The following is a 16,660-nucleotide window of genomic DNA, read 5'->3' on the forward strand; positions in this document are numbered from 1 at the left end:
TCAAATGTCTAAAAGGCCTACCGTAGACAAATGTGAGTGGAAGTCTTTGTGAATGGCTAGTGAGAGTATAAGTCTTTGTATATGGAATTATGTAAATTCTTTGAAATATTTTCTTATGCTCCTAGTTTAAAAATAGTCTAAATCCTAAACCAGGTATAGCAAAAAGGTTTCATCTTTCATACTGCATTTAATGCATGGCAATTACTGTTTCAATGTCTATCCTTCCTAAAATGTGTAAGCTCTATGAAGATAGAGCTGTGTCTGTCTTACTTTATATTGGATCCCACAAGATGGCTCAGAATAGATATTTGTTGAGTGAGTGAATGAATGAATGAAGTAGCGCTTATTTAAACTCTGTGTTGAGAAGAATTCTGAGTTTGTATTGGACTCGAGGGAAATAATGCCATTGTCAATTTGTTGAGTATGTTATAGATAGGCCACAGGGGAGGGGATATGCACGTGCCAGAAATATGCCATTCTTGTTAAAGCTTTATGTTGTAAACACAAAGTACTACTGTAATGTTATTTTATTGTTAATTTTAATTTTGTAATATATGTTGACATAATGAACCAGTAAACACTTATGGATCAGTAAAAGGGATATAAGCATTAAAGGAATAATAAGAATATTAAAGTAGGATCAGAGTCAGAGTTTGTTTAGTTCCATCTCCTTCAATTTTATGGATTTGGGAGGTTATATGATTTATTAAAAGTCTCACAGTTTCTTGAAGTGATTTCTTGTATTTTTTCTACCACTACATGTTCCTGTGTCACTGTATTAACTTAAACACTCATTACAGAGATGAATGGCTAATAACTCTGATGCAAAGGAGAAATAGAGATAACAGAGTCAGAAAAATTATTTTCAAAGTTCTAACACTCTGTTCTTCTAACACTCCTTCACTCCAATTTTTGTTAAGAGAAATTAATAGTGCGTAAATACTGAAACCCTGATATAGTTTTTTTTTTTTAACTTTCTGAATCATACATACTCAATTCTATACGTTTTTTTCCCCAAGCAGAGAGAATCACATGCATCAATTCTATACATTTTGATTAGAGGCATGTTTATTCAACATTTATTTCTATAATACAAAATAGTCCCTAGTATCTAAATTGTTGTTTACCCTTGGGAAATATCTCTTTAGTGAGCAACTTTATTCATATAAACAAGATCTTTAGTCCTACAACTGCTGAAAGACTAGAATGGAGATGTGCACCCAGAGAAGACAAGTTTGACCTTACGGTGGCACTTTGTATCACAGTAAGAGAGGAGGCTGACAACTGAGGAAGAGGCAAATGGTAAAGGAGGTTAGACAACAAGAATGTGGTTTCTAGAGCAGTCAAGACATGCCTACAGGCCAGGCGTGGTGGCTCATGCCTGTAATCCTAGCACTGGGAGACAGAGGCGGGCAGATCATTTGAGCTCAGGAGTTCAAGGCCGGCTTGAGCAAGAGTGAGACCCCGTCTCTACTAAAAAAATAGAAAGAAATTAGCTGGACGATTAAAAAATATATATATATGTATATATAAATCAGCCGATCATGGTGGTGCATGCCTGTAGTGCCAGCCACTCGGGAGGCTGAGGCAGTGGGATTGCTTGAGCCCAGGAGTTTGAGGTTGCTGTGAGTTAGGCTGATGCCATGGCACTCAAAAAACCAACAAAAAAGACATGCCTATGTATTCACAAAACCCTAAACTAATTATATTTTAGATTATCTATGGCAATGCTATTAGCTTGGCTAGTTACATATTAAATGTTTCATCTTCATATTCAGCATGAAACAATAGCAAAAAATACTAATTATGTATTTATTATCCAACATCTTTGTGTTTAAGATATTATTTTGCTCAAATAATAATGCAATGAGTATTAGTAGCATCAGATTTTGATCATGATTTAGTGTGAAGTTATAAGAAAAAGTATGATTAACTCTAGATGTTTATCGATTATACTATTAAATTGCCCAATTTCAGAAAATTAAATAGTGAATTACTCTTTTTAACAGTGGTTAAATAACTCTGTCTCTAAGAGTCAGACTGGGATGGTCAGATGCTGAAACTCTTTCTCTGGAGCCCTTGGTAAAATCATAGGGGCACAGCCCGTATTGTACTTCAGTGAGCCTGGGACTTTGTCTTCTAGATGATTCTGATATTCATCAACTTTTATGTGTACGTAGACCACCTGGGGATCTTTTTAAAATGCAGATTCTGATTGCATAGATTGGAGTTGGGCCTGAAATTCTGCATTTCTAACAAGCTCCCAGGTATTGATGATGAGGCTGGTCTATGGACCACATTTTGAGTAGTAAAATGCTAAGACGATGATTCTCAAACTTTGTGAAATAACCTAGGGATCTTTAAAACTACTATTTGGTTCCCATACCCAGATATCTTGATTTAGTGAGTAGGCAGATGGAGTGAAGCCTAGGCACTAGGGAATTTTAAAAGCCTTCAGATGATTCTAACGTATAGCCAAGTCTGAGAACCACTGAGGTAAGTGACCAATTCTAGGACACCTGGTCTCCTTTGGCCAACCATCCTCAACCACTTTAGACAGGTTCTAAACACCTTTCTGGAGACTGCTGTACTTTTCTATTTTCATCTGGGAAGAGAGCTGTTCCATTTGAGTGTAAATTGGAGAGACATTGCCCTGCCACTAAATTCTTTAGCATGTGTTTCGCAGGAGAAAAGGACATTCTCTTACACAAACCCAGTACTATTATCAAAATCAGAAAAGTTTACATTGATATAAAACTATTACTTAAATTAAAGTCTATATTCAAATTTTAATAGTCAGCCAGGTGTTTGAAATGTGCTTGTAGTCCATGCCACTTGGGAGGCCGAGGCAGGAGGACTGCTTGAGTCCAGGAGTTTGAGGCAAGCCTAGGTAATGTATCTAGACCCCCATTTAAAAAAATTCACCAATTGTTGCCATAATGCTTTATATATATTTTTTTCTTATTTCAGGATTAAATTCAGAATTACTCTGCTAGTTTATTCCTTAAGATTCTGCTTGATTCTAACTTTTTTGCTACTATAATGTTTCATTCATTCCCTTTAGTTAATTGTCTTTGGCTTTTAAAACACAACTTTATGTGTGCTGTCATGCCCATTTGCCATCAAGGCTTTCACACAGAAAGAAGACACAAATAAATTTGCTTTAACTTCCTTTCCAGCCTACATTTACTCCTATATAGTGTAGTTATGTCCTGGATTGCAGACATGACTCCTCAGCCGGGGCTGAGGAATGTGGGTCTCATCTGTTTGCTTCTCAAATAGCCCTTTTTATGAAAAGTAATCCACTGAATAACAGAAGCACAAAAGATAAAAGGAAAAGTTTATAAATTGTACCTCATCAAAATTAAAACCATTGCTCTATAAAAGATCCTGTTAAGAGGATAAAAAGAGGCCGGACATGGTGGCTCACGCCTGTAATCCTAGCTAGCAATCTGCGAGGCCAAGGCGGGAGGATTGCTTGAGCTCAGGAGTTCAAGACCAGCCTGAACAAGAGTGAGACCCCCCTCTCTACTATAAATAGAAGGAAATTAGCCAAACACTAAAAATAGAAAAAATTAGCCAGCTATGGTGGCTTGTGCCTGTAGTCCCAGCTACCTGGGAGGCTGAGCCAGGAGGATTGCTTGAGCCCAGGAGTTTGAGGTTGCTGTGAGCTAGACACGCCACCTCACTCTAGCCCAGGAAAGACAATGAGACTCTGTCTCAATAAAAAATAAAATAAAATAAAAGAAGATAATAAGAAGATACTGAGTAGGAGAAAATGTTTGCAAACCACCTGTAGTAGGTTGAATAATGGTCACTTAAAAATATCAAGTCCTACTCTCTGGAATTTACAAGCGTTATTTTATTTTGAAAAAAGGTCTTCATAGATGTAATTAAATTAGGATTTTGAGATAAGGAGATTATCTTGTATTATCTGGGTAGACCCTATATGCCATCACAAGTGGCTTTGCAAGAATAAGGTAGGGGATATTTGACACATACAGAGAAAAGGCAATGTGAAGATGGAGACAGAGATTATAGTCATGAGGCGGTAATCCAGACACTCATGTGAAGATGAGCAGAGAGAGAGGTGGTCACAAACTGAGGAATGTCAGCAGCCACCAGAAGCTGAAAGAGGCAAGGGATGGATTTTTCCCTAGAGCCTCCAGAGGGAGTGCACCCCTGCTGACACCTTGATTTTGGACTTCTGGCCTTCAGAACTGTGAGAGAAATAATTTCTGTTGTTTTAAGGCATCTCGTTTATTGTAACTTGTTATGGCAGCCCTGTGAAAATAATACAACCACTTATCCAGCAAAGGACTAGTCTTTATAATACATAAAAATCATCAAAATTCAACAGTGAAGAAACAAACAATCCAATTGTACATAGGTAGACATTTCACTGAAGAGGATAAACAGATGTCAGATGAGCATGTGAAAAGAATATTTTAACATGATTAGCCATCAGGGAAAAGCAAATGAAAACTACAATGAGATGACACTATATACCTATGAGAGCAGCTAAAGTAAAAAATAATGGCAACATCACATGCTGGCGAGGATGCAAAAAAACCGGATCACTCATACACTGCTGGTGAGAATGTAAAATGATACAGCAACTCTGAAGAACAATTAGACAGTTTTGTAAAAACCATATGATGACCATATAGCCTAGCAATTGCACTCTTGGGCATTTTGTCTCCCAGAGAAACAAAAACTTATGTTTACACAAAGACTTAGACATGAGTGTTCAAAGAAGCTTTATTTGTAACAACCCCAAACTAGAATTAACCCACATGTCATCGAAGAGATGAATGAATGGTTAAATTATGGTACATCCATAGCAAGAGCAATAAATAAAAAGCAATGAACTATTGGTACATACCATAACTTGGATGAATCTGTAAGAAATTATGTTGAGTGAAAATAGCCATCCCAAAAGGTTACTGTATACTGTATGATTCTATTTATATAATATTTTTGAAATGACAAAATTTTAGAAAGGAGAGCAGACTAGTGGTTGCCATGGAATAGAAATGTGGATAGATAGTGGTAAGAAGAAGGTAGATGTAGTTATAAAAGAGTGACATGAAGGATCCTTGTGATATACCTTTTCCCCCTAACTTCTAAAAAATAAATAGTAGCTTTATTGAGGTATAATTTACATACTATACAATTCAAAGTATACAGTTCAGTGGCTTTTAGTATATTCACAGATACTTGTACCCATTCTCACAATCAATTTTAGAACACTTTTATCACCCCAAAAAGAAACCTCATAACTATAAGCAGTGGTTCCTGTTTTCTACCCAACCATCCCTTCCCAGCATTAATTTACCTGCTGTCTCAATAGATTTGCCTATTTGCTACATTTCATATAAATGGAATCATACACTATGTGGTCTTTTGTGACTGGCTCCCTTTTTTTTTTTAGCAGGATTTCAAAGTTCTTCTGTTATGTAGCATATATCTGTACTTTCTTTGTATTGCCCAACAAAACACTCCATTGTATGTATCTGCCACATTTTATTTATCTAATTCATATGCTTATGGATATTTAGGTTGTTTCTGCTTTCTGGCTATTATGAATAATGCTGCTATGAACACTTAAAAATAAGCAGCAGGCCAGCAGTGATGGTTCATGCCTCTAACCCGAGTGTTTTGGAAGGCCAAGGCAGGAAGATAGCTTGAGCTCAGGAGTTTGAGAACAGCCTGGGCAACATAGCAAGACCCCATCTCTAAAAAGAAAGAAAAATTAGCTGGACATGGTGGTGAAGGTGCTCAGGAAATTTCACTCTAAAATATGACTCCTTGGTATAAAGAATATTTTAAATTAAAGGCCTTTAGAGAACAACAGGCAGTAGAAAGGGCTTCCCCTCTTTCTTCCTAAAAAGCAGACCCATCAAAAAGAATAATCAGAAGAAGGAAATAGCAGAGGACATAAACATGTGGAAGACCATACCATGCTCTTGGGGTGGGCAGAATCAACATTGTTAAAATGTTTCTACTACCCAAAGTGATCTACAGAGTCAATGCAATCCCTATTAAAATACCATCATCATTTTTCACAGATATAGAAAAAATAATTTTACGCTTCTTGTGGAACCAGAGAAGACCCCGTATAGCAAAAACAATCCTAGGCAATAAGAACAAAATAGGAGGTATCAATTTACCAGACGTCAAACTATACTACAAGGTTATAGCAATTAAAACAGCTTGTCATTGACACAAGAACAGGGACATTGACCAGTGGAACAGAACAGAGAACCCAGATATAAAACCATCCTTATATAGCCACCTAATCTTTGACAAAGCAGACAAAAAATACACTGGGAAAAAGAATCCTTATTCAATAAATGATGCTGGGAAAACTGGATAGCTACATCTTTCGCCTCTCTCAAATATCTACTCAGTCTGGGTAACAGACTTAAACCTAAGGTGTGAAACTACTACAATTCTAGAGGAAAACGTTGAAAATACTCTTCTAGACATTGGCCAAGGCAAAGAATTTATGAAGAAGACCCCAAAGGCAATCACAACAGCAACAAAAATAAATAAATGGGATGTGATCAAATTAAAAAACTTCTTCACAGCCAAAGAAACTGTCATGAGAGCAAACAGACAACCTATAGAATGGGAGAAAATTTTCGCAAGCTACACGTCTGATAAAGGGCTGATAACTAGAATCTATTTAGAACTCAGGAAAAGCAGCAAGGAAAAATCAAACAACCCTATCAAAAAGTGAGCAAAGGACATGAACAGAAACTTTCCAAAAGAAGACAGAATAATGGCCAACAAACATATGAAAAAATGCTCAACATCTCTAATCATCAGGGAAATGCAAATCAAAACCATAGTGAGGGCCGGGCGCTGTGGCTCACGCCTGTAATCCTAGCTCTTGGGAGGCCGAGGCGGGCGGATTGCTCAAGGTCAGGAGTTCAAAACCAGCCTGAGCAAGAGCGAGACCCCGTCTCTACTATAAATAGAAAGAAATTAATTGGCCAACTGATATATATATAAAAAATTAGCCGGGCATGGTGGCGCATGCCTGTAGTCCCAGCTACTCAGGAGGCTGAGGCAGGAGGATCGCTTGAGCCCAGGAGTTTGAGGTTGCTGTGAGCTAGGCTGACGCCACGGCACTCACTCTAGCCTGGGCAACAAAGCGAGACTCTGTCTCAAAAAAAAAAAAAAAAAACCATAGTGAGATATCGCTTATCTCCAGTGAGAATGGCTTTAATTAAAAAGTCCTAAAACAATAAATGTTGGCATGGATGGGGAGAGATAGGAACACTCCTACATTGCTGGTGGGACTGCAAACTAGTTCAACCTCTGTGGGAAGCAATAAGGAGATACCTTAAAGCGATACAAGTGGATCTACCATTTGGTCCAGCAATCCCATTACTGGGCATCTACCCAAAAGAACAAAAGACACTTCTTTTGGGTAGATGCCCATTCTATAAAAAAGACACCGCACTCTAATGTTTATAGCAGCACAATTCACAATTGCAAAGGTGTGGAAACAACCCAAGTGCCCATTTAATTCATGAGTGGATTCATAAAATGTGGTATATGTATACTATGAAGTACTATTCAGCTATAAGAAATAACAGTGATATAGCACCTCTTGTATTTTCCTGCATAGAGCTGGAACCCATTCTACTAAGTCAAGTATCCCAAGAATGGAAAAATAAGCACCACATGTACTCACCAGCAAATTGGTATTAACTGACCAACGTGTAAGTGGACATATAGGAATAACATTTATCGGGCATTGGGCAGATGGGGGGGGGGAGGAGGGGATGGATATATGCATACATAACCAGTGCGATGCGCACCATCTAGGGGATGGACACGCTTGAAGCTCTGACTCTGGGGGTAAGGGTAGGAAAGGCAACACACGTAATCTAAACATTTGTACCCCCATAATATGCTGAAATTAAAAAAAGAAGAAGAATCAACTTCCCTTCCCCTGCCTGTTAGCTCAATATTTTACAGGAAAGATGATCAAGAATACAATCAGACCTGACCCAAGTAATTTTAAATATAATACCCATCTCTCAGGTTAATTTAATTTCCAAAGAGTATCATTTGCAAGTCAATCTGTTTCCCTTCATCCACTGATTCTCCCAAGTATATGTTCATCCTCCCTAGTAACCATGTATTGCCCCTAAGCAGAATTACCTATATTCCTCATCTCCTTCTCCCTCTAAAAGGAGGGTGTATAAATTTCTGGATGCCATTGGGATTTTGGGTAATCACTTTCATTCTCCCCATGCGCATGGTAAAGAAAATTTTTCTTATTAATCTGTCTTACTGTGATTTGATCTTTCGATGAACCTTCTGGGGTTAAGAGGAAGTTTCCTTTCACCCCCATAGTGGCATGTGCCTGTAGTCCCAGTTGCTCAGGAGGCTAAAGCAGAATGATTGCTTGAGCTCAAGAGTTGGAAGCTGCTGAGAACTATGATTGCACCACTACACTCCAGCCTGGGCGACAGAGCAAAACCCTTTCTCAAAATAAAAATAAGCAATAGGTGTGTAATAGTTTTAGTGTTAATTCTAAAGTGTTAATACATCCTTAGTACTGTTTCAATGTTTAGTACTGATCCTGATTTTCACCAAATGCTTAATCACAATGGCAAAGGTAAGTGAAAATTTGGTGGGTAGAAATAATTTTGGGTGGGCTGGTAATTTAAACAAGTAATTGTGTGTGGGACTATGTTATACTTAACACATAATAAGAAGTAAATAAGAGCACAAATAATCTAATTACTTTTTGAAATTTTTAAATGAAATCTTGTCTGGACAATTTTGTTTTTACTAAGCTTTAATTTTTTTCTTTTTTAAAGGACAACAGTTAATAGGCAATTAGCTGCTTTCTTGAATATAATGAGAAAAACTATCACAAACCATATTAATGCAAATTATAATAAGTACAAGGCAAAAGGGCATAGTAATCTCTTGTGATTGTATTCTTTGGAAGATGATGGGAGAATATTGGCTTGAATTCTGTCATTTTATCTCCTTAAAATGTGTTAATATTTTAACACTTTTTAAGAACACAATGTTCTTAAAATTTTAAGAACATTGTGTTCTTAAAAAGACTGTTTATATATAAAGCATCTTAGATGACCATTTAAGTGAGCATTAATTGGAATGCTAATGGATAATTATTTGTAAATGTCTATCTTAGGGTTTTTTTTCTTTAAGTAATTAGAATTTGCCATGGAATTATAAGGTTCTTTTTTCAAGAATTTAAAATAATGTCTGAGGTTTTTTTGTATATAAAATCTTATGCCATAATCCTTCACATAGATAATTTTTACTGACATTATTAAAAGTAATTGTTCATACATTATATCTATTAGTATTTAATAAACACACACACGTAAAATGAAAAATTGTGAAAAAATTTGAAATAGGTAAAACATATTATTAATAGTTAGTGTCTTGTTTAGTGTACCCTTCCAGCTTATCTCAGCCTTTCATTGTTTTGGAGCTATTTTACAACTTTGTATATTATAGAAAATTGATAATAATTCAAATGATTCTTGTCCATAGAAATGCAGATAACTGTGGCCAGTGGAATTCAATAATTATTACCTTGAGGATATATTTGTTTTTCAGCTATTTATAAATTTGTTTTAGCATTCTTGATTTTCCAAATTCATGTGGTTCTTTGAGTTCTTCTTTGCACTGGCTATAATATCTTACTGGTTTTCTTAGTAATTAATAAGTGAAATTAAATTCTGACATCAGTTTATTTTGATTTATATGAAAGTCATGATTTTACCTTTTTTAAAAAAAATCCTCTATAGATGGCTATAACATTCAAACAATACTGAAGGAGTTTGTTTGAATGAAACTTCAGGAAACTTCACCCCAAAATATGACTCCTTGGTATAAAGAGTATTTTCAATTAAAGGCCCTTAGAGAACAACAGGCATTGGAAGGAGCTTTCCCTCTTTCTTCCTAAAAAACCAGACCCATCAAAAAGAATAACCAATTCCTTTCCCCTTTCTGTTATCTCAATATATTGCAGGAAGAAATATCAAGAATGCAACCAGATCTGGCCCAAGTCATTTTAAATATAATACCTGTCTCTCATGTTAATTTAATTTCCAAAGAGTATCATTTACAAGTCAATATGTTTTTCCCCATCCATTCATTCTTCCAAGTATTTATTCATCTTCCTTAGTAACCATTTATTGCCCCTAAACGGAATTACCTGTATTCTTCATCTCCTCTCCCTTCTAAAAAAAGGATATATAGATTTCTGGACCCCATTGGCATATTGAGTAATCACTCTGTGATTCTTCTTATGCACATGGTAAATCTCTTTCTCTTATTAATTTGACTTATTGTGAGTTGATTTTTCAGTTAAACTTCCAAGGGGAAGGGGAAGTTTCCCTTCTCCCCCACAGTACAAAATAGAATAAAATGAAAAGTGAAAGTTTTCTTCCTATCCAGTCTCATTTTCACAGACCTTGAGAGCTTGTTTGCAGGTTCTAGCAGGGGAGTGCAGCTACTTGCATACCCTTGACTGAAGACCAGTCCTCGTCTAGTGAGGAATGTTGTCCTCTTGATGTTTATCAGATACTGTAAGATAAATATAAAATTGCAATTATATTAATAATAAGTGTGATGAAAAAGTAATGCAGTATTGTGAGAGAATATGTAATAGGATAACAGTACATAGCCAGGGCAATCTGGGAAGGCTTCTCTAAAGTAGTAACAAGTGGGCTGAGATCTGGCAATGGGTAGGGAAAACCATTATTTATTGATATAAAATGACACCCAATAGCTTGCTCCAGTAGTGCTTGGCTGATTGATTGCAGGCATGAAAAAACAAAGTACCTTGGTTGATGCAGGCCTGGAAGAGAAGGCCAGAGGATAATTTTAGGATATTGGCAAGAATATCAACAAAGTGATGGTTCATGAAATCTAAGGTGCATAAGTAAGGAAGTAAAACTGCAAAAACAAAGCAGGTGGCCGGTCAGGACTGATGTCTTGAGAGAAAATAGAGGTATTCATAAACTTGAAGTTCTGATGAAATTAACAATGCAAATTACAAGGAGAAGCTTTACTGTAAGAGCCTGGGCTGTTTGAAATAGAGAATTTTGAGGGGGGGCAGTGATAGAAAATGAAAAGTTCAAGGTGTCCCATGGACTCCCATGGGAGTGGGAGTGGCTAGGGTGAAATGAAGGATATTGGAGATGAAGAAGTCAGGGACCTCAGATGTTGATGGTTTGACTGGTTGCTTGTGTGGACACTGAGGTCCCCCAGCATTTATGGCAGGGCTAGGGGGTGAGTTATGTGGCGAGTCACAGTTGAATGAAGAGAGAGACTTGAAAGAGTTACAGAAAAAGAGATGAAGGGAGGCAGAAGAGGTCCAAAGACTCAAGGAGTATAAATGAATGCTCTACCATCACCTGAGAGGGTTACAGGGGTAAGAGTACCATTGGAAAAAGCCTGATTTCAGTCAATTCAAGCTGTCTTTTTATTTTCCTGTGAACTGCTTATGCACATCTCTGTAGATTTTAAATGGAATGTTTTTCTTTTTCTTACTTATTTATTTATTTTTGAGACAGAGTCTCGCTTTGTTGCCCAGGACAGAGTGAGTGCCGTGGCGTCAGCCTAGCTCACAGCAACCTCAAACTCCTGGGCTCAAGCAATCCTGCTGCCTTAGCCTCTCGGGTAGCTGGGACTACAGGCATGCGCCACCATGCCCGGCTAATTTTTTAACTCCTATATATATTAGATGGCCAATTAATTTCTTTCTATTTATAGTAGGGATGGAGTCTCATTCTTGTTCAGGCTGGTTTCGAACTCCTGACCTTGAGCAATCCGCCTGCCTCAGCCTCCCAGAGTGCTAGGATTACAGGCATGAGCCACTGCGCCCGGCCTTTTTCTTATTTATTTATTTATTTTTTACTAGCTCTTAGTAAATTAAGGAAATTAGCTCTTTGTCTGACGTATACATTACAAATAATTTTCCCATTAGCTGTTTGTCTTTGACTTTGTTTCAGATATGTTTGCTATTTAGCAGTTTTAAAAATTTATGTACTGAATTTATCAATCTTTTTATGTTTCTGTATTTGTTTCTGCTCAGAAATATCTTCTCCTCTCTAATATTATAAATAATTTTACTTGTGATTTGTTCTAGAAGTTTTATAAGTTCAATTTAATTGTCAAATCTTTGCTCTACCAGGAATTCAATTTGGTGTCAGAATGAGGAAGGGATTTAGCTTACTTTTTTTCCCCCCAGATGTGTTTTCTGTTGTTTCAACACCTTTTCTGTACTGATACGAAATCTCACTTTTGTCATGATAAAATTTCCGTGTGTACTTGGGTTTATTTTTGGAAGAACAGAAGGTTTGTATAAGACAACATGATATCATTGAGAGGCACATCTCAGAGTAAAACAGACTTTAAATCTTGACTCTAGCACTAGCTGTTGACTTTGGCCAAGGAACCTTTCTAGGTTCTAGTTTTCTCAGTTTCAAAATGGGAGTAATGATAGCTTTTGAAGATTAGTGACAATATATAACATATATGAACCACTGATGCTAATGCAGAGCCAGCAAGAAAGAGGATAGAAGAGAGGAGGTGAGCAAAGTAACAGGGAGATAGATTATTAAAGACTCTGTAGGCTATTGTAAAGATTTTGTTTCTATAGGATGAGAAGCCACTAAGGATTTTGAACACAGAAGTGATATGATCTAACATATTTTTAAAAGCTTTTGTGTTGAAATTATACTGTGGAAAGAAGCAGGGTAGAGGCTAATTGCAGTTTTTATCAGAGAGATGGTAATGTCTCTCACCAGGGTGGGAGCAGAGACTTGGGTAAGAAATGATAGGATTTTATTTATTTATTTATTTTTATTTTTATTTTTATTTTTATTTTTTTTTTGAGACAGAGTCTCGCTTTGTTGCCCAGGCTAGGGTGAGTGCCGTGGCGTCAGCCTAGCTCACAGCAACCTCAAACTCCTGGGCTGGAGTGATCCTTCTGCCTCAGCCTCCCGGGTAGCTGGGACTACAGGCATGCGCCACCATGCCCGGCTAATTTTTTTTTTTTATTTATATATATATATCAGTTGGCCAATTAATTTCTTTCTATTTATAGTAGAGACGGGGTCTCACTCTTGCTCAGGCTGGTTTTGAACTCCTGACCTTGAGCAATCCGCCCGCCTCGGCCTCCCAAGAGCTAGGATTACAGGCGTGAGCCACAGCGCCCGGCCATATTTTTATTTTTTTTTGAGACAGAGTCTTGCTTTGTTGCCCAGGCTAGAGTGAGTGCCATGGTGTCAGCCTAGCTCACAGAAACCTCAAACTCCTGGGCTCAAGCAATCCTGCTGCCTCAGCCTCCCAAGTAGCTGGGACTACAGGCATGCGCCACCATGCCCGGCTAATATTTTCTCTATATATTAGTTGGCCAATTAATTTCTTTCTATTTATAGTAGAGACGAGGTCTCCCTCTTTCTCAGGCTGGTTTCGAACTCCTGACCTTGAGCAATCCGCCCGCCTTGGCCTCCCTGAGTGCTAGGATTACAGGCGTGAGCCACCGCGCCTGGCCTGGATTTTAGATAGAGTTGCTGTCAACTGAGATGGGGAAGACTTGGGGGTAAAGTAAGATTGGGAGCAAAGACTGGGAGTTCAGATTTGATCATGTGAAGTATGAGAGATTTGCCATATATCCGAATGTCAGTGTCAGGTATGCAGTATACACACTTGGGGTTCAGGAGAGAGATGTAAGCTGGAGAACAAATTTGGGAGTCATTATACATCATACAACTGTATTTAAGGTCACATGACCAAACCAGATCAGCAAGGGAGCAAGTATAGACAGAGAAGGCAAGAAGTTTCAGGACAGTGCCCATGGGTTTGCCAACATTAACAGGTTGAGGAGAAAGGAGAAATCAGTAAAGAAAACTGAGGTGTGTCCAATAAGTCAGGAAAAACTGACAAACATTGGTATCTTATAAGCCAAGTGGTGGAGTTGGGGGCAAAAACCTGATTGGAGTGAATGCAAGAGAAGATAGGAAGAGAGGAATTGGAAAGAGTGAGCACATAAAGCTTTTTAAAGAAGATTGGATGAGAAAGAGGATGGGGGAGGTGGTGTCTGGGAAGAGGAGAAAAGAGGAAGTATAACTTTGTTGCTTAGGAGAGCTGTGCATTTGTTGACTAACTACAAGTATTTAGGTTGGTGTTTCCCAGAGTGTGTCCAGCATACCACTGTTTTGTATGAGATGACTTTAAGTGGTGCTTGAATGCATACTTTTAAATTTTAAGTCTAATGTATATTTGAAGAACAAAACTAACATTTATAGTAATATAAATGTAATGGTATGGGTTCCTTTTGAAATAAATTTATTTTAGTAGACAAGGTGAATTAATTTAGAGAAAAATATTGAAAATAGTACAGGTAATATTCAGATGTGATGGGGTTATGCAAATAAGTTTAGGAAACACATACAATACTTAGTTATTCAAGGGCCTTTGCAATCTTGTTCGTTATCTGACTGAAGTTACATTTTATTTCTCAACCTTTTTAGAGAATCCTTCCCATTAGTATTTCTCGATTCTTTTCCTGACTGCCCATTACTTGTCTTCTTTGAATCCTGTATTTTGATCTTTTTTTTTTTTTTTTTTTTTTTTTTTTTGAGACAGAGTCTCACTTGTTGCCCAGGCTAGAGTGAGTGCCGTGGCATCAGCCTAGCTCACAGCAACCTCAAACTCCTGGGCTCAAGCGATTCTCCTGCCTCAGCCTCCCGAGTAGCTGGGACTACAGTCATGCGCCACCATGCCCGGCTAATTTTTTCTATATATATTAGTTGGCCAATTAATTTCTATTTATAGTAGAGACGAGGTCTCGCTCTTGCTCAGGCTGGTTTCGAACTCCTGACCTCGAGCAATCCGCCCGTCTCGGCCTCCCAGAGAGCTAGGATTACAGGCGTGAGCCACCGTGCCCGGCCTGAATCCTGTATTTTGACATTGGATTATATTGTCACTTGTTTATACGTTGAATGATTTGTGTTTTATTTTAACAAGAATTTCAATCAGCTTCCACCTTCCTCCACCCCAACACACACACACACACACACACACACACACACACACACACACACACTCCCCTTTGGAAGCACAAGTGCTATGGGCCCTGCCGCAACCTTTGCGAGGTTGGAGTCTATGGGAATGTTGAAGTTAGATCTGGACTAGTGGGTAGTAAGGTTGTACCTAAGCTGTTATAACAACTGGTTGAGGAGACCAGTTAGGAAGTGACTGTCGTGTTCTAGATAATAAGTGATGGGGGCTCACACTAAGGTGGAGGCAGCAGATGGAGAGATGCATACCAATTTTAGACACGTAAAATACCTGCTTTGTGAAAAGAGGCTACCTTTTCCAGAGGAGAGAAGATGAAAGTTTCATATGTTTAAAGGGTTATTCTGAAGAGAATATTGGCTGGCTGTTGTCTATCTCCACATAGAAGGAAGGAAGAAATTACCTTACAATTTAATGAGGGAGAATTTGGAATTCCTTATTATAGTAATAGACCTGCCAGTAGAAACGGTGTAATTTTTATAAGAGGAACTTTTAAGATGGAGAAATCAACCCTGGAGCCAAGGAGATGAACCCAATGATCTCTTGAACTATTTTCTATTTCTTACTATGTTATTGCTCAGTAAATTTGCCTAAAGCACCATAATCTTTTATGAATATATTCTATTTAAAAGTCATTCCAATCTTAAGCACCCAGTATTCCCAGAAGTTTTGCTAAAGTGTTTTCCCATTTTATCAGTGTGAGAAAGAAAAAAGTAACCCCTGACAGCTGGAAACTGGCCTGAACACAAGCACCAACTCTAGACAAGGCCACTCTGTGACCATGGTGGATCAAGACAAAAACAAGGCCACTCTGTAATCAGTTTTGAACACAGACAAAAACATTAATGTTATCCTAACCGTAAAAATGGCAGCCATATCTCCATATCCTGGCTGATATGAATGACAGCTAGTTCGTTTTTGTTGTTGTTGTTGTTGTTGTTTTTTTACCAATGACAACTTTAGTATCACTTCAATCTTCTCACCTTCTGGATAAGAATTATTAAGATACTCAATCATAGAATTACTTCATTTCTCGATAACATCCAATCCAAAGCAAAGTCCTCCTTCTTGGAACTCTTCCCCAACTCACCTACTACAAGCCCAAATTCTATAATAAGGCCTTTCTAATATCTCCTAGTGAGAAGCCCCATGGTTCCCCACAGAGTGTGTTCTCCATTGTTGCAACAAATCAAGAAACCCAACTTTGTTCAGCTACAGGCATGTTTCCAGTAGTATTTGGCTGGAGATTATTGGCAAATGTAAGAAACAGCCTGTGAGTTTCATTCTTTTTCTCTTTCCTTTGCTATTGGAATAAATTCTTTTTCTTCTTTTTAAAAATTTGTATATATTCATGGAGTACTAGTATAATTTTGCTACATTGATATGGTAAAGTCAGGGCCTTCACCACATCCACCATTGGAACAACGCATACTTTACCCACCAAGCAACCTCTCATCATCCACCCACCTCCCAATCCCTGACCCTTCTGAGTCCCCATCATCCATCATGAAATAAAAACTTAGAATTTTCTGTGTCCTGCTGTAGTATAATCCACTTCTTT

General features: G+C 37.8%; 1 protein-coding gene across 1 annotated transcript in view; it reads left to right on the forward strand.

The window, feature by feature from the left end:
- LOC105881571 (uncharacterized) overlaps positions 1 to 16,660 on the forward strand; it is a 28,356-nt gene that overhangs the window by 7,992 nt on the left and 3,704 nt on the right. The window lies entirely within an intron of this gene.

This window comes from Microcebus murinus, chromosome 1, assembly GCF_040939455.1.
Source record: "Microcebus murinus isolate Inina chromosome 1, M.murinus_Inina_mat1.0, whole genome shotgun sequence".
Lineage (NCBI taxonomy): Eukaryota > Metazoa > Chordata > Mammalia > Primates > Cheirogaleidae > Microcebus > Microcebus murinus.